Raw genomic sequence first — 20,317 nt, forward strand, 5'->3', positions numbered from 1 at the left:
TTTATAAAAATAGGGTAAAGGAACTAGTTGGGAAATCTTATATATCCAAGTAGCATTTTTGAATTCTTATATATGCGTATGTACTGTATTTACATGATTCCCCTTCTTACTCTCTTCCCTCACTTTCTACATTACAACCTCATCCTCTCAAACTCAGACTCTTTTTCCTTAATCATTATTGTTAAAACACACACACACACACACACACACATACACACACACACACACACACACACACACACACACACACACACACATACACAAATACGTAAGTATAACCTGCTGAGGCCACTTAGGGTTACATGTATGTATACATGTTTAGGACTCACCATTGATATTGGATCACTAATTAGGGGCTCATTCCTGTGGAAGAGTAATCCGCCCTCTCTCAGTAACCAAATAGCATTTTTGTTTATTTTTGAGATTGTAATTTAATTACATCTTTTCTCCCTTACCCTTTCTCCCTCCAAATCCTCCCATATACCTCCCCACTCTCTTTCAAATTCATGCTCTCTTTTTTTAAATAATTGTCATTGAATGGATATATGTATTTGCACACACACACACACACACATACACACACACACACACACACACACACACACACATTGTTAAATATAACCCATTGAGTTGATATACTATTTTTGCATGCATGTTTTTAATGGCTGACCATTTGGCATTGGAAACCAATTGATGTGCTTTTTCCCAGGGTGGCCCACCGCTCCTATTTCCAGCTTGACTCAGATGTCTATAGTTCTTTGTATAGGGCTGAGGTCTCAAGGGATTTTCCCAATCCAGTTTGGCATGTCCATTGGTGTTTTCCTTGTTCAGCTCATATTTGGCTGGAAGGTTGGTGCGAGTGTAGCTTCTGATGTTGCTAGAAGATATAATTTCACAGCAAACTTTTTAATCCTCTGGCTCTTAGAGTCTTTTTATGCCCATTTTCAAAATGCTCTCAGGGCCTAAGGTGCAGGAGTTGTTTTGTAGATGTATCATTGTGCCTGGTCCCCACAACTTTGCATTTTGGTTGGTTGTGGTTTTGTGTAGTCGGTCTCTCTCTGTAACAAAGAGAATTATCCTTGATGAGAGAGGTGAGGAGAATATACAAACAATAATCTACTAAACCAGCATAATCCCTAACTACAATCTGTAAACATGTGTCCTTATACCCAAGTAGCACTTTTACAATTTATATTTCTTCGTCAAGGAATTCTTGTCAAAACCATTCATATGAAAATGTATCCATTCATCAAACCCAGTGCCACCTGACTGACACTTTCTAACATACACAGAAATGTACATCATGGCAATTTTAACCATTTCTACTTTGAGTTCTTTTCCCTGTAACTCTGTAACTCTCATCAAAAACTGACAGGTAAACTCTGACTAATCACAGATGTAGCTATATTAGGACAGAATAAAACACGAATTGTTAATCTGAAAGTTTAGTTATCCATCTTGAAATAACATTTATTACAAAAAATTATTTACCTGACTACACATCATTGAAATCCTGTGTATACAAAGTAAAATTTACAGCAATTTCTACCTTTGCATAAATTAAATAACATATATGTATCTGAAATTATTTTATAGTACAGCATTCAGAATAAGGAAAAAATGAATTTGAAGTTTAAATATGTGCATGTACATGTATTTGTATATATAAATTAAATTACAATAAAAATAGCATTCAATTCAATTTTGCATAACTTTATTGTTATGAAAAATTACCTCAGTTCCTAAAAGTAGCAAAGTTGGTGACAATATCAACAAAAGGAGTAGGTATACTTCCAGAAATTTATCATCCCGTTGAGAAGAGGATAGGTTCTCAAGAAACTAACATAAGAAAGTAACAGTTTCAAACAGTTCACCTCCATACAGATACCCCCTCTTAATAATCTATCCTGAGTGCAGAAAACAATCTGTGAAAGGCAGAGAACGTGAAAAGAGATAAGATGTAATATTCCCTCTCAAACCAGATATTTGTAGCAAGCAGTTATAACCATGAGATAGTAGTAAATACACACACACAAGCCCATGGTGAATCCACTATGACTCAAGAGGTGTTAAAATTTATTCACACTTTCAGCAGCAGATAAGATTACTTGTCACAAAACAGGATCTTCAGGGGTTATGTTGAAAACAGCTTGGTTTCAATTAAAGAATGAATAAAGATCATACTTAGAAGTCATTTAGACAGGATTTCAGAAATTAGAGTTAGACAGCATAGTACCAGGAGTCCTAACTACCACGATTAAGGTATTACAGTATACAAATAAACAAGTGGACAGATCAGTACTGGACCCTAGAATCTTAAAAGATCTTGGGTTTATTTTGTATAGCTCTTGACCAAGACACCTGACCATTTTCCCCCATTTTTTTTATCAGATAAAACAGGACAAGCGGGCTGGAGAAATGGCTCAGAGGTTAAGAGCACTGACTGCTCTTCTAGAGGTCCTGAGTTCAATTCCCAGCAACCACATGGTGGCTCACAACCATCTATAGTGAGATCTGGTTCCCCCTTTTGGTGTGCAGACATACATACAAACAGAACACGGTATACATAATGAATAAATAAATCTTAAAACAAAAAACAAACAGGACAAGCTCATCATTCCCTACCGTGAGAATGAAATTAGAAATATTTTAAAGAATTATTTAAGAATTCAGTACTTTAACACTCAACATGTGGAATCTTCTTGGATGAAATTCAAAATGTTCTAAACCTTTGTTTTTTCAAAACGTGACAAGTGTCTTCTTTATCCTTCCTCTCTACCTTCTCCCTCACACTATCATTCCATATGTTTTTACAGTTAACAGACATACTTGCTGTTGAATCACAGGTAACAAATGGGGATGTGAACTCCAGAAAGAACAGAGAGTACAAGTGAAAGTCTCTTCTCTCCCAGAGGTAAGAAAATGCAGCTCAAAGGATGGGCAAGCACCCAGCATATTGTTCAGCATGGCTGAGTGTTGTGTGGGTCCACTGCACCAGACCAGCTACAGAATAGAGCTCTTGGGGATGAGCCTATTTCCTTCAACATTCCCCAGTGAAGATTCTGTCTTAACAAAGAGCTTCAAGAACTTTAATTTCCAGGCTGCCCACTGCACTGTAAGCAGCAAATGCATTCCTTCAGGCTGCTGTTCTTTCTCACTCTCATTCTTCCTGAAAAACCTTGTGTGCCAGTATTTCAAACATCCATAGAGTTATAAGGAGAGTCTACAGTGCTGTCGTGGAAGAATTTCTATCCTTATTGTTAAACTCCTTCTGTTGGGAATGTCAGAAGAAGGTAATCTTCTCAAAGAAAATGACAGATAATTAATCTCCCAGGACTAAGAGAAAGGAGACCAATTTAAATAGTGTTGCAGCTCATTTTTAGTTATATGGGCTTTCATTCTGAAGTCCAGTGTCACTGGAACTGAAAAACAAGAGATCCATTAGAGAAAATGAAAATAACACTCTGTTTTGGTGTCATTTTATTCTAGTTTGTAATTATTGTTGCTATTTTAAGCATATTTTATAGATTTCATATATCTCACACAAGCCTAGGTATGTGATACGTATTTAATATTAATGAAAATTTAGATCCACACAGAAAGGTTTTGTCTTGACTTTTTCCTTTAAAAAATAACTACTCTTGTACTTCCAAGAACATTTAAACTTTTTTCTAAATCTGGAATCCAGGATTCATGGAGTCAGAAAGCCCTCATTGTCCAGGAGCAAAGGGACAAAGGCTAAGAAACTGTGACTGGGAAAGGAAAGAGAAGATTGGGGGAAGAAGGAGAAAAGGAAGGAATAGAGGGGAGAAGAAGAGAAGAGGGGGAGGAGGGAGGGGAGTTTTGACAAGCAGTATTCACACATGGATTATAAATGGGAATTTTGAGAAACTGTTCTGGCAATTCTTACTTGTCCTACCAAAGAAAGTGGAGCACATACATAAGAAACCAAAGGAAATTCAGTGATAACAGAGTCTAAGCATAAACAATGGTTCTAATGCATTAGTCAGAACCTGGCTAGATTGCCCAGTGGTTAGAGCAAATGCTGCTTTTGCAGAGGACCCAGTTCCTAGCACCCATATTGGTTGACTCACAACTTATCTGTACTCCAGCGCCAATGGATCTAATACCCACTTCTGACCTACATGGGTACTTGAATTCATGTGCATATCCCCACACAGAGACATGTACACATAAGTAAAATAAGTCCTTTTTTGAAAAAGAATCCATTGGCTAGGAGAACCCTTCTACAGAACTTTATGTCTAGGCTCTAGACCTGTTATAACCCTGGCCTTGTACAGGGTGCATAAGCTAAAGCTGCTTCCATTTACCCATCCGTTAGGTGACACATTTCACCTAGATTTCAAATCTCTGGTGAGAAAAAAAGTCAAATCCATACGTAAAATACTTAGGATATTGTCTGTCAAGCAATGGAAGGAAGATGTGGTAATGTTGGACATGAGTTATTACGATATAATCTTTATCCCTTCTAGTACCTCCCTAATACTTCATTATATCAACAAGCTTACTGAAGAAAACAAACAAACCAGAAAATATTTACCCATAAAAAATACCAAGTTAGTTCCAATTTTGAAATAGAACTTGAATACCATGTTCTGAATTTTCATTTAATCAAAATGTATTCTCATCCATGTTTTTGTAGTTACCAAGCTTACCAATATACCTCTCCATGAGACAGGATGCTGTAAAAGTAACTGCATGCATTTATTCCACACTTTAATCAATTAACCCAAAACTTAAAAAGTATAAATAAACCAAACATTTGTCACAAGTATCATAATAAAAACAATAAACATACCACCCGGATATTGACTCAAGAGTAACTTTAGGGGTAAATTTTAAATAATGATAGCAGAATACTTAAGGGAGACAGGGAAGTGCATAGAAGGAAAAAGTGAGGAGTCGCACTGTAGTTTGTGACTGGGATGTGGGAAGTAACTTTAAAAATACAAAGAAGTATACAAACCCATAGTCCCATGGCACACCTCTACTAGTGTCAACAATGTCGACTACTTTCCCTCCGTCACAGCAGAAAGGTTCTCTCAAGCCCATGGCAGTAATCTGAGCATCCTCTACAGTAAATGCTAGGAAACTAACCGGTAAAGTTTCAGTTCCTTTGCAATTAGAAATTTATTAAGAATTGTAATTAGAAATTGCTTCTAAGTTCATTGTTCTCATGTATGCATGATCCAAAATCAGTTCCCTTATATTTTAGCAGTTCTGTTAGCTTTCTACTTGAATTAGCTTATTAGAGTGGTTCTCCCACGAAAATGACTTGAAAGAATGAAAACTGTCTGTGTGTGTTTGTGCACACATGTGTGCAAGTGCACACACACATGTGCTCATGCATGTGACAAAAGGAGGGGAGAGAGAAGGAAAGAGATTACAAAGAGACAATGGGGATATGAATGAGAACTTAAGGGAATGTCCCACACAACTGTGTACACAAGAGTGTAGACTAAAGACAAAGACCCCATGATTAGTCCAGAGGCTACAGGTGCAGAGAATAATTGAACTTGGAGTTGAAGGCAGTCTGCAGCGAGAAGTCCTTCTTCTCCCTGGTCAGTTTTCTATTGCAGTCTTCCAAGGAACTGGTGAGATGACACTTTAGAGAGTAATCAGATTACCCAGGCTACTGATGCGTGTATTAATATCAGCTATAAATACCTCCACAGAAGCATTTAAAATAATGCTTATCTTGATGTCTGAGCCGCACAGCCTAGGTAACTTGACACATGAAAATAAGTCATCACAACTATTTGGAGAAGATTGGTTGTCCACATGAAAAACTCTATTATATGATTTCCATAATGCTGCTAATAAAATTTTAGGCTACGGACTACAATCCTTATTCCACTGGTGGAGGAAAATGGTTTAAGAAAATGTCTTGTCCTGATCCATCAAGCTTAAATAAACAGAATATGATTTAAGCCAAAACTCAGGATTCCACATGCAGTGTCCTCAGTGACTCTGCTGCTGCCAGTAAACCTGCTGGAGAAGGTAACACCAAGCCATGGGAAAATTCAGAGAAACACAATGGTAAGTACTAACCTCCTCTGGAAAAAGTTTCTGTCCATCATATTCCTAACTTAAGTCTACAGGAGGCTTTATGGAATAATGTTTGTCAAGATGGCTAAGCAGCAAAGGATAACATTTGAGAATGGAAGAGTGTGGTAGTTTAAAGCCTACAATACAGTTGCACGTTTCAACAAAAATGCATCTTGATGAATGAGGTATCCAACTATGGATACCTTCCTCTTGTCATCCAGCCTACATTTCCAGTCCAAGCACATCAACTCTATATTCACACTCAGCCCCACAGTGTGCTAGTTTTCCATTCCCATTTCCCAAGGACAGCTATTTCTTCCAGACAGGCTGTCTTAACAAAGACATTGCTATTTCTTCCAGGTTTTCAAATGACATCATTAACATTTTTCAGTGTTTGTCCCCTACATCTCACATCCAACAGAACTATTTCATCACCTCAGTTAGTTTTTGAGAGCCTGGGAAGGTTTAAGAGGGTCTCTAAGTGCCCAAACTCCAATAATATCTGTTTATATTACAAATAAAGTGGTAAAAATGATAAGCTTAAGTCCTCAACAGTATGAGCCCAGCTCTTCAAATTCTAAGCTACTTATAGCCTGTTTAGTAAAAGGGCCACCTCTGTGCTGAGACTTTGGTATAATTCTTTCAGAGTGGTAAGTGTATGTAAGACATATTCCTTAGCCCCTGCCCTCAGATAAAATTAATTATCCCCTTAAACTCTAAACTCATCTAAAGATAGGATATATTACAGTGTTTTAGAGTTAATTATTTGTGCCCATGACTATACTTCAGATCTAGGCTTCTTAACCAAAACAGTAACACTGTCTGTGCATTCAGCTCTCTTTGCTGCCCTTTCATATCAGCATTCTTCTAGGTACCAAATGTAGAGTTCATCATCTGTCACTCTCCTGCAATTGCTTCTTTCATGTGTCTCATACTCCATCTTACTTTCTTGGCAGAACCCCAACTCTAATTAAACCTACCTATCATCCTCCTCCATGTCACACCCAGGCAAGCATACTTTGCCTGAGAATCGTTAAGTCAGGCCTACCAGTCTTAATTGCTGATGAATTATCACAAGGATCAAATACATAACACGAAGGAGCAGCCTTTTCATACTTTCTTCCCCCTTTAAACAAGAAACTACTTTTTCTTGTTAATGTCATCAGTCTATGTAGATTACTGTCATGTCATCATTATTTTTATTTCATTTTGGATATAGTACTCACATGACAGAAGGAAAAAGTGCTATGAGGTTTCCTACACTGGTATTAAATGTGCTGACTCAGAATGACACATGACCTTTGTTCATGATTTTTGAGGTCCAACAAGTCATATTGCATATCGACTATACAGAAGTCAAACAATTACTTCTATCTAGGCAATAGTGACTACCACAGACTTCATTATTCATTTAAATTACTGAATGTTTATAATAAGTTAATCAGGTTTCTTGATACTAAATATGTAAAAGGAAACAAATCATGTCCTCTTTTTACTTTGATGAGCAAAATATGTCTCTTTGACAAGTTAGTCTTTGATGCATAAACCATGAAGAGTTGAAGAGGAAGATCAGGAGGAAGGGCATTCTAGACAAAGGCACAGTTATCTAAGACTATAGTAGAATGGTTCTGTTCTACTGCATGAGTCCCAGGGATCGATTCAAGCCATCAAGCTTAGCAACAATGGCTTTGTTAAACTGAGCCACCTCACTAGCCATTATAACTATCATCGTATATTAAGTTAAATCTTTCTTTTGAGACAGGGGTCCCTGAACTAGGAGACAAAGGCACTAGAGATCACATAGATACCAAGCAGAAGGGGCCCTGTCTGTAAGTCTCTTTCAGTATGGACTCTGGCCAATGTTATACCTATCATAACCACACTTAAGTAAATGGAATAATAACTGAACAAGCCATCCACACATTAACTTTTCTATGGACCTTAATATTCCTTTAGAAATGTCTTTACTATTGGGTTTGTCTTTCTGCTCTGCCAATAAGCCCAGGAATGACAGACTGTCTTTGTCACCCTGGTAGGTCTTGTGTTTATCAACTTACACAAGCTAAGAATCAGGAAAAAAAATATCCTTTCCTATTTCCTTTTAAAGAAAGAAGAGACAGAAAGAAGACTGTGGTTTTATGTTCCCTCAAAATTTACATTTTGATATCTGACACCCACGTTTATGGGATTGATAGGTGGCACTCTTAAAAGGTCTTAATGTCATGTGGGTGAAATTTTGACTATGATTTATAATTATAGAGGAGACCTCAGAGATTCCCCTTACTTCCTTACGCAATGTGAGGATGCAACAAGATGGTGCCCCCATTCCTGGGGAGAGAAATGGACTCTCAAGAGATATTGAATCTGCTGATGATTTTATCTTGGATTTGTCAGCTTCCAGAATCATAAGAAATAAATGTCTGTAGTTTACTAACTTTCCACTTAGTAGCCAGAGAAGACTTTGAGAACACCTTTTGCAGAAATCAAATCTTGATTTCGACCTGCCATTACAAAAGAGAAAGATAACAGCTCTTAATTGGAGGTTTTTGTTCATCTTCAGGACCAACAACTCTCAAAGGATGCAAGGGGGAGAAAGCATGGCCTTAGGCCAGGGAGGACTTCACAAGGCTCCTTGCGGGGAAAACCCATGACCTCCCTCTGACAGCAAAGAAAGAACAGAATCCTAGTTATATTCCCGTGGATCAGACTGGTCCCCATGACACACAATACTTCAAAGACTGGCATGAAGTCTTTCAACTGAAGTTCTACAGGAGGCTTTACCCACAACCTCAGCCTTTGTTCCCTGCTCAAATAGAATACTTACACACTGCACAGTTTTCCGTCAAGTAAGCGTGTTCTGCACAAAGAATATGTAAAGTTTAAACCAAATCTTTCATATCCCATGAGGGAAAACTCCTTGGATACAGCAATAAATAACTGACAATTAAATCCACATCTAAATATCAGTTATGCTTGAAAATATCACAGGAAATTCCATTACAGATCATTTAGAGATTGATGTGGCCACTAGTGGAAGCAGCTTTTTCTCCCCAGAGGGAGTAAAGTACTGTGTAAATGCTCCATCCTCCCAGTGCAAACAGAAGGCATTAAGGTTACATAAGCTATGCAGTCTTCATTGATTTGTGAATGGGAGTAGCAGGTACTATTAATGAACCTCTCTGTGAGTCAACACACAAGCAAACAGCCTAGTAGCTTCAAGCTTCAGTGTGAAATATAAACTTAGCTATTCTGGGGCTGTAGATGCATACCCACCGAGGCAACTGGGAATAATTCTCTTCTACCCTCTATGACTCTCTCAACTCAAACAAAGAACAAACAATTTTAATTAAGACTTTAAAATATCTGTGCATTAGAATACATAAAACACAACATTGTGGTTCCTTTCCAAGAGACATTGTTTCAAATAGAAATCTAGTTAGATCATTTTAAAAAATGGTATTTTACCTATGGTTTATAAAATGATAAACCTAGACAAAAAAATTAGTAAATCTAAATTACTACCACAGTGGCTCAAAGTTCAAGCTTTGATCAGAAATAGACTGAGAGCTTCTACTCAAATTATCCTGAAGGAAAAAATGATAAAATGCATCATTTTCCTTTTGACAAACATTTGTTTCCATGGAGTTCTCATAAAATAATTTCCCTCTTGACTTTTTTCATTAACTAAACACACCACAGGCAACAACTTTCTCTATTTCTGCTTATTTATTAGTTTGAGGAAATGATAAGGAGTAAATTAAGTTTTATTTAATACAAATGAGCAAAGATTAAGACTAACTTGCAGTAAAATGTGTTCAATATATGAAACAGTTTTTTGGGGCACTGAGACCAGGCCTTCAGCTTTCTTCATACCATACAGCAAAGCACTAGCTAAGGTCTGTGTTAAATGGATGTTATTAGTTCCCTGAGAAAAATGTCACTGATAGAAAGCATGGGCAAACGTCAATTGGATTATCAATTATTCAACACATTTTCTTTGCCTCTCTTTTTGGCAGAGTCTAGACACTAGAAGAGGCAACCCTTAAGTGAATAGTTAGTGATGCCTTCTGTACTGCTGCAGTATTCATCATTATGTCTCTTTATTTTTATTTCATTCAAAGGCCTTTCACTTTTTTATTTTATGTGTTACCCACAAATGCTAGGAATCCTATAGTTCCAAGGTTTTTTTTTTCTAGAGAACTCCTTATTCAAATTGTTTCTTTTATTTCCCTAAATAGTTCATGTTAGATCTGTATTTCTTATGAAATGATATTTACTTAGTGGCATTAACATGTATTAGAGGTATAGACATTCTAGTAGATACAATGAATTATCAATTAGATCATAGTTTAGCATTTTTTATGTGTTTAATTATGACATCCAGAAGATAACTTTAATTCAGAGCTGGAAGTTATGGGTTTTAGATCAGATTCTATGATTTTTATTGACTCAGTTTTGCGCAAGTCATTTATCCCAAATCTCAACATTCTCAGTTGATCACACATTTCCCACAGTTGTTGTACAAAGTAAACATAACTGAGAAATAAGTGCTGTGCAAACTGCTAGCACTATTAAAAGAGATTTACGATGCTTACTTTCGTAACACAAAACCTAATTGCTTCATGTCTTTAGTTGAAGATCACATAAAACATCAAAAATTCAGAAACCATCAAACTTCCTAGGGATTATAAATTGTGAACACATAACATATTGGCTGATGAGACAGCTCAGCAATTAAAGGTGCTTAATATAAATTATGAGGACCTGAGCTTGATTCCCAGGACCCACATGACAAAGATGAGAACCATCTCCTGCAAGATGTCTCTGACCTCCACACACATGCTGTGGGATATTTGCCCAGGCACATACACACACAAAAAACTAATAAATGTATTTTTAACCATTCTTTTTAAACCATAAGGTTGCTGTTGACACATATGAATAATAAAACAATGGGAAACTACTTTTAATAAACTTAAATTTTTCTCTCTTAATGCTCAACAGTATTTATTTTCAACTGTAAGTACTAATAACTCAATGGGAGTACTTCACTTGTCCTCAATTTCTATAAACTAAGAAACAATATAATTTGATACTGTGAAATTTAACTATATATGCAGTAGTGTTAAATGCTAATTAAATAATTACACTCTGACATTTTTCATTAATTTCATTGAAGAACCTCTTTCCTTTATCATCACTCCCATTGCAAGTTTTGACTACCTACCTACAAGAACCTACGCTACCAACCTACTCTCTTACAACTTCCACCACCCATGATGGATATAAACTACCATCATTTCCCACTCCGGTTAGCACAATCATCCCAAACAGATAGCTTTGCTTCCTCTTTGGCCCTCCTTTAATCCATTATCTGAAAACTAGAAGAAATAGATAGTAAGTTGTATTACTCCTCTGTTGACATTCTCCACTGGCTCCCCTCCACACTTGAGATAGAAAACATCCTAATTTGTCTTTCTTACACCTTTCCACATGGTCTGGTGTGTCTCCTTCTTGCTCTGATTTCCTTTCTTTTCTTACCACTCAGGTACTACTTCCTGAACTCCATTGGAGGTGATAGATTCCTACCTTGGGAATCGTGAATTTGCAAGAAATTATATTCATTCGATATTAGACGCTGGCTTCACCACCACCATTTTCCATAAATCTGTCCCATCATTTGCATCACCCAACACAAACAGATGAGTATATTCTTTGATTACAAAATAACAGTACTTTGAAGTCTCCCAGAATCCCACTAAAATGTGGATCCCTAAAAAATTTTCAAGAGAAAGACTCTGCTTCTACTTGGAACATTCTCCACCAGACCATTTCATGGACTGTCTTCCTTTCTTTTTTCTTTCTTGTTTTTTGCCCTTTCATATTTCTGCTCAGCTGTTACATCTTCAGCAAGGTTGTCACTGACCACTGTCTACATATGTCAACCACCCCTTTATATACATTATATTTCTTGTTGATTACATCTCTAACCATACTGCATTGCTTTCAATATTCTCAATAAAATTTGAATGAGTTATGAAATTTTGATTTATGTATATATGCAAGAACTCAACTTGCAGTATTTCTGGCTTCCCTTCCAAGATGCTCCCTGAGCCAGATGATCAGGAAGCCTGCTATGAACAGTCTCTCCTAGAAATCGCTGAATGAACAGAACTAGAACAATGGCAAAGTCAATAGACATGCTTATGTGGAGGGATGGAAATTTTATGGGATCCCACCCAAAAAAAAAAAGAAATATAGGCAGCTAAAGACTGCTGGAAGAGGGCTAATTAGCCTGTCCTGAGCCTTTATTCGTTATCTATTATAAAGTGTTCAGCCCTGAAACTATATACACACAAACAACAGAAACAGAGTCAGCATGTTGTTTTTTAGATATGTGCATACATGCGTATGTATGTATGTGACATTAACAAAGAAAAAGAGGGTATCAACTTTGAAAGTGGGAAATGGCAGGGGAGTGTTTGGAAGGAGGATATCTGGGAGGGGCTAGAGGGAGGAAAGAGAAGCAGTAAAGTGATGTAATTCTATTTTCATTAGAAATGCAGTTTATAAATTAACAGAGAAGAGAACTCTGCTTATAATTACACATGAAGTATGTTATTATAAGATAATAATAATTTTCATAAGCAAATTATGAATTTTCACTAGCAGTACCAAAGTAATTTGTAATGTATTCTATTGCTCAACAAAAGTAGAGATGGGAAAACAGATAATTCTCTCAAATACTTTTCAGTATCTTCATTTATTCTGTTTTATTTTATTGGGTTAAAAATAAGCCATCATGTAAATGAGAACTTGAGATAATTGTTTAAGCTGGGTTTTTTTAGTTATTTTTATTTTTATTTTTTTTAAAGCACTAACAACTGCCCATCTTCATTTGCAGAAGCGGCAAGTCATAGTTCCAAGCTATTTTATGGCACATAGTATACAAATGTCTGTCTGTCCATGTCTCTGTCTCTGTCTCTCTCTCCCCTTCTCTGTTTGTGTGTGTGTGTGTGTGTGCGCGTGTGTGTGTTCGTGTGTGTGTGTGTGTGTGTGTGTGTGTGTGTTACTATCAAAACAATAACTCTGGAAAGAATGTTTTCCAAAGTCCATAATGCTTACTGTAAATTAGACCAATATTTAACTAAAAAGTTACCAAAATTTTGAATATCAACTTGAACCTTGATGACTCTTCTCTTTATATACATATTTGAGACCCCTCCCCCTTAGGATTATAGGTCTACTGCCACACTCTGCTTTTATAGGAGTGCTAGAAATCAGAATTCAAGGCCCTAACACTTTTAAAGCAATTTCTTCGCCAGCTAAACCAACTCCTCCAGCCTTCAGGGAAAAAATCTTAAGTGTTAACATTGCTGCTGATACACAAGCAGATTTTCTACATCAATATTAGTTCCAGGTCACATTTCAAGCAGGCATCACAATATCAGCTGTTTTACAATTCAATTTGGCATTTCCAATGAAAAACTCAACACACCACTCAGCAATCCTATCTAGTGCCTTAGCAATGATGTTCCAACTGGGCATCTGGCTAAAATACTCAGCCTCGCTGACATGCCTTGTATCCACTCTTGAGAGTCTACATTCTGGCATGTTATTTGGAACCTCAAATATGGCATGTTCTCTTCTATGAGACAAAGGAAGGCAGAAAAAAATATATGTAACACTTAATAGCAGCTTAAGTCTGATAAAATCTGACATTCTTGTTTTACATTCTTTTCCAAAATAATGATATTTTACTTTCCTAAATAAAATATAATCTTGACCCAATTTATAAAAATAGCAAGAAAGTATTCATTCATTTCCAATTGTATTGGTAAGTTTATTTATGGATTATAACAAAGTATGTGCTATGGGGAACTGAGCTATGAATCTTCATCACTTTCCTCATTGTTTATATAGAGGAAAATAAAATATGTACTAGTTACTAATAATTCAAAGCAAAAAATAATCTGATTTCTTCTGTATCTTTCCGAATGCTTTTGGACATTAGTGAAGAAACACACAGAATCGAATTGAGGAGCTTCCACATCGCATCTTAGTGATGAGCTGGACTGTGCCTTGGTAAAGAGATGTGTTTCTCCAAGGAACTTGCTTTCCCACCTGCAGAGACAGTTTCTATGTCCTGCTTCTTCCACACTGGAAGGTCTTAACCATCCCCTCACTGAAACAGTAGATGGGATCAACTCCGGGCTTTCTCACGTTTTCACTGCCAGATCTGCACTCTCCTGGACCCCTGCATGTGTTCTCATCTCAGAACCAGGCACGACTGTCTTTGTCAACTAAACCCACTGTCCTTGTGTAGATAATCCTGAGTGTCTTCCCAAAATGTCTGAATGTGTGTGTCAGTTGGCTCTTCCTCCCTTCTTGCATCATTGGTTTTCCTCTCCTGAATGGACTGTCCCATAATTAGTTCTTCAAATTAAAAAAAAAAAAAAGAAGAACAGTCCAGCATGATGAGATAGCTCAGTCAATAGAGTGCTTGCTTTACAAGCATGAGTACCTGAGGTCAATCCCCAGAAAACTGTAAAAATACTGAGCATGATAGCCTGCTTGTAATCGTGGGTTTAGGGAGATAGAGATAGGAGGATTCCTGGGGTTCATTCACTAGTCAGTTTAATCGGTAAGCTCCAGGCCAATAAGAGACCTTTTTTTTGGTTTTGTTTTGTTTTTGGTTTTTGGTTTTTTTGAGACAGGGTTTCTCTGTGTAGCTTTGTGCCTTTCCTGGAACTCACTCTGTATTCCAAGCTGACCTTGACCTCACAGAGATCCGCCTGGCTCTGCCTCCCGAGTGCTGGGATTAAAGGCGTGTGCCACTACCGCCCGGCAAGAGACACTTTTCAAAGGAGATGGATGATATTCAAGAGAATGACACTCAAGGTTGTCATCTCTTTGCCAGATGTGCATACACACACACACACACACACACACACACACACACACACACACACGCACTACAGATGAGTTAATTTTCAACTCAATTTTCTCCTAACTTCTACTGTTTGTTCATGGTTTTTTTCTATAAACTTTTAAAATTTTTTCTTTTATATCCTTTAATTCATGACCAAATTTGCTTTCACTCCAAACACTCTCTGATCAATGACCTTATCAAAGCTCCAGTTTGTCTCCATTTTGCAAAAATTAGTGAATATTTTTTGAGAGTTCCATAGACTCTCAGCAACATTAGATATCATTTAATAGTTCTTTGTCCTTAAGCAAAAGCAGACTCTTCTCTTTTACCTTATTGAGCTGCTCATAGCCCTCTCCTCTCTACATGCCTCCTCCAGGGAATGTATGTATTTTCTAGGTCTTTAAATCATTTGTGTCTTCTTGATTTATAATTCTAGCCTGACTGCCTTCTCTAAGCTCCAATTGCTCCATATCCAATTGCTTTCTCTCCCATTGGACTTGCATCTTTAGCAGAGTTTTCGAGTGTTAAATGTTCTAAAATTATCTTGATTATTCTTAGGAAAAAACAGTGTGTTTTTAACCATCTGCATTTGGCTCACCCAATCCCCAAACTGATTCTCTTTGTAATTCACACTCATATCCAGTTTATGAATAAGATCAATAGAGTCTCCTTCTAAAATGCATATAAGATCTGACCTCTTCCTTTTCAAAAAACTGGTCTTATCCTCATCCAGATTATCATCTCTTAGAATATGAAACAGCCTAGTTATTCCCATACTTACACTCTTTTTGTAATTATTTCTTTTATTTTTGGAGATTATAATTACATCATTTCTCCTTTCCCTTGTCTCCCGCATTCCTTCCCATATGCCACTCCTTTTCTCTTGAAAATTTATTACTTTATTTTTTATTAACTGTTGTTTATATATATATATGTGTGTGTGTGTGTGTGTGTGTGTGTGTGTGTGTGTCTATGTGTGTATAGTTATTCCTAAATACATAAGTAAAACCCACTTAGTGTATATAATGTTACTTGTATGTGTATGATTTCAAGGCTGACTGTTTGATATTGGATAACCAGTTGATCTGCTTTTCCCTGGAGAAGACTATTTCTCCTGCCCTAAGCATTCCAAATTGCCTGTAGTTCTTTGTGAGAATTCATGGGCTTTCCCTTATCCACAATAGCATATCCATGGTTGTTGCCCTTGTTCAGCTCGCATTTAAGCAGTCATTATTTTTGCCTGCTTTAGGTCTCTACACAATAGAAGACTATTGTTCTTACAAAGTTAATTCATGTCATTACTTTCATCAATCATGGTACTGTGATGGAAAGAAATAGGCCTCTGAATATTGAAAGGTATTTACATTTTGTTTCTTGAAATTTAGGGGCAAACACCAGGATAACAGGTGAGCTTTTGCAAAGATACAGAAGCAGAGAAGTGGAAGTGAGTACCTTCATATGTGTGAGTGTCTCTATGGTTATATCAAGGAATAGCCTAGAAAAAAAGTATTATATAAAAAGGAAAGAGCTGGAGCCAGAGAGAAAGGCTCTGGTTTTCTGCTTAGTATTTGAATTCATTTGGTAATTTCATTTCATGATGAATTGAAGGATGAGGTTAATTTTGTGTTTGTAAATGAGAAGCAAATGTAATGTAAATATATGAAGATTGTGTCTTCTGTATATTAAGTGATGGACCAGCCATGAGAGCCTTCTTGTCATGTATCTTGCTTCTCTTTATATCATGGACCATTACACTGGCTCCCCTTTGGAGACTGGAAGTTGATAATAAAATGGAAATTTGTCTCATACCCCCATCTTGTTTTTTTTTCTTTGACAGAGGGACAAAATCTCACTTCCCATTGGAATAATTAAAAATCCATTGCTAACATGCTGCTTGTGCAGTGTTTTGTTTTTTGTTGTTTGGTGTTTGGGGAGGGGCGGGGGGAGAAATAGAGAGAGACAGAGACATGTAGAGAAAAGACAGAATTGAGAATATATACTTTTGTGGGGCTAGAGGAAGGGCTTGTAATTAAAAGCACACTTGCTGCTCTTACAGGGGAGCCAGATTTGATTCCCAGCTCCTACATAGAATATAATACATGTCTGTAATTCCAGTTCCGGAAGACTCAACTAGTTCTTCTGGCATTCACAGGTACCACATAGGCATGTAGTACACATATACATGTAAGAAAAACTCATACATATAAAAATAATGAATTATTAGATAGCATATACTGTTTTCTATCATCATAAATTTTTCACGGAAGGTATTCTGCATCTATCCACATTTAATACACATGTAAATATACTAATAGCTTTTTGTCAGTGATTCAGGATTCAACATCTTGTGTGGACTATGTCAGCTGACTGACTGATCCACTCAGATGAGTGTCTAGAGATTAGAGAAATGAAAACATCTCTCAGTTTCAACTTAAATTTTGTAGTTAGCACAGCTCATTTCCTCTAATGTGTATCATCAACCTTGACCACTGCCAGCACCTCCAGATTTCAAAAGCTTTAGGGAACAAAAAGTCATTTTATCCTAAAGTAAATATTGTACAAGAATCCTGAAGTAAATCCCACGGGATTATATAATATTGTATCATGTAAATATTTTGTAAATGTGTAACTGAATCTGGCATCAAGTCCATTCACAACCTTTTAGTACTTGGAGCATTGGTCAGTAAAGCAATTAACACTTAGAGGTTTGTAGCCAAAAGTTTTTATTAGGGAAAAGAAATCAATGAGGTTTTGAGGCTCCTGAGCAATTTAAAGATTCCAATTAAACATTGCAAAGAGAGTTGATATAATTTTAAATAACTATATTGGCAAGATCAGGTGTGTATAAGCTGCAAAAGTCAGTGTATTAACTGCCACAGGATAATTTTCACACAATTACAAGTGTGTTGTGTGTGTGTGTGTGTGTATTATAGTTTAAAACATCAAAAAGTTAAAGTATTTTTATGTAAATTCCATTATTTACATAAAAATCTTCTCATCTCATAGTTTCATACATCCAATTGTGTGTGTGTGTTTTAATTAAACACAAGAATTTCACTTTTCTTCACATACAAGAAGAAGAAGGAGGAGGAGGAGGAGGAGAAAAAGAAGAAGAAGAAGAAGAAGAAGAAGAAGAAGAAGAAGAAGAAGAAGAAAAGAAGAAGAAGAAGAGGAAGAAAACAAATGGATTTGGGTATATCAACCAAAATATATTTGAAATAAGAATGCAAATTTACTGCTTACAATTCCTTTTGTATTCAAGACTCTTTTTTACCTCTGTCACCATTTTTTGGTTAGTTTTCACATTATCAAGTGTTTTTCTTTTTTAACTGTACAACAATTTTGGTTATCAGTATACAATTCTTGTGAAACTGTATTAAGGATGACTGTGAGAAGATAAAACATCAGCAAAGACGCAAAAGAGCGGCAATTCTCCCCACCCAGGTGGAAGCAGTTCTGAAAAGAAGTGCTGAAAGTACCACAAAATCAGCTGTCCACATTTATTCCTAGTCTTCTTGTTTCTACAGTGTGAAGAGGATGACTTCTGAAAGTCAGCACGAAATTGTTAATTAATGAAATTGGTTAAAAGGCCCAGAGAAACAGATGTGTCCAGCCCTTGAGAAGAATTCTATAATAAAACATTGTTATTGTTTTCTTAACTAAAATGTCCCCTGATCATCTTTTCCACAATCTGAGAAATCCTGCCTGGATGGCATCTCAGAAGTCTTTCTTCATTTCCCATGGAGGGTGGGGGAACAAAGAGAACTGGTGTATCTGGAATCATGCAACTGGGATAGATCTTAATTGCATATTTTAATGTCCTTAAAATTTTATAAGATTAGGAAGTGTCTCAGGAGAGTGGAATGAAAAGATACTTGGACTTTAGTGTCCTAGGCATAAGGAGGGTCTGGGCTGGTCACCTCCACGCTGCTCCAGCTGTCTAATTGTCTAAGTCCAAGTTTCTTCCTGTGTAAAATGTGGGTGTTACTGTGAAAAAATGCAGTACTTTTTCAGCACTGTATTTAATCATTCAATCATTTTCACTCAATGGTTAGAAGCAACCATTTTGTTAAACAGTGCCCTTTATATACTTAAGTCAAACACAGTCGCAGTTGTTGAAAAACTTCTTGTCCAGTTAAGGAAGTCACATTTTAAACAAAAGCAATGTTACAATATGTAGTGTATTTTGGTAATGTTTTCATGGGGTTGTGGTACTATCTGTTATTGTTAAAGAAAAAACAAGAGCTAATTTATGAATAGTCTATGTATTTAAGATGGCAAAAGCTGAAACCAGTGCCAACAATCCATTCTGCATTCTCCATCATTTTGTAGACATTAAACTGAACTTTCAGCTGGGCCTGCAGAATACACAGAGCACACTTCAAATTTTCCACCTTCCTTGCAAACAGGTATTACCATACTGGTCTAATTTACAACTGATAGAGTAAAAGTAGAATGGATCTGAACAAATTTATATGTGTAGATTTAAGAGAAAGGTAGCCTATCTTTCCTCTCCTTTCTCCTTGTTTCATGGAACACAACTAGGTTATAGAGGACCAGGACATTGTGGATGAGAGACAGTCTTAGTGAAGTGGCAAAGGATGAGGGACATGGTTCCCTCAGTTGGTACCATTCCAGTTTTCATAGCCTAACCCCCAAAATTATGTCCAGGAAAGAAATTCCCTTCTTCATATTTAATACGCTGACTGTCATTGAAAGTCTTTTTAAATACAGCTATTGGATTGAAGCACAGAATTTATCCAGAGGCCAGAGGGAGTCAGTGATGGGTGTTTCAGAAACAATTTCATCAAATTTCCATTTTGAAATCTTTCTTGGTCTGGTATACAAAATTAAATTGAGAGGTCATAAAATAATAGTATAAAAGGTTTATATTGCATCATCAATTATGTGGCAATATTATCGTATCAGCAGCCAATATAAAAGAAAGAAAGCTTAATATGCAATGTTTCTCTAGAAATAAAACTGTAATTAAGTATAGTAGAAAGTGAGAATGCCAGATTAAGAAAGACCTGGCAGTCTTTCCTCATACCCCTGGATATGGGGTGGTATTAAAGGTAAACAGAGCACAGGATTTAATATGCTAGTTCATTCAAGGCACTTGTCAAATTTTCTTTTTGTTGACTATTACTAAACTTTATAGATTTTATAAACAAACTAGAACATCTATCAAAGGCAATTAAAATGCTGTTAAGGAGATCATCCAAGACTAAGATGGGAACTCCATCAGATTCAGTTTGACATGGAATAGGCCATTGCAAAAATCCAAGTCGTAGAAGTAAACATATGCTTTTGACC

General features: G+C 36.5%; 1 long non-coding RNA gene across 1 annotated transcript in view; it reads left to right on the forward strand.

Annotated features, from left to right (window-relative positions):
- LOC128106282 (uncharacterized) overlaps positions 1-20,317 on the forward strand; it is a 55,281-nt gene that overhangs the window by 26,589 nt on the left and 8,375 nt on the right. The window contains exons 2-4 of the long non-coding RNA XR_008216647.1: positions 2,817-2,914; positions 11,618-16,445; positions 19,334-19,410. This is a non-coding gene — a long non-coding RNA (uncharacterized LOC128106282). The remainder of the gene's footprint in view (positions 1-2,816; positions 2,915-11,617; positions 16,446-19,333; positions 19,411-20,317) is intronic.

This window comes from Peromyscus californicus, unplaced genomic scaffold (assembly GCF_007827085.1).
Source record: "Peromyscus californicus insignis strain IS unplaced genomic scaffold, ASM782708v3 Scaffold_9__1_contigs__length_137607984, whole genome shotgun sequence".
NCBI lineage: Eukaryota > Metazoa > Chordata > Mammalia > Rodentia > Cricetidae > Peromyscus > Peromyscus californicus.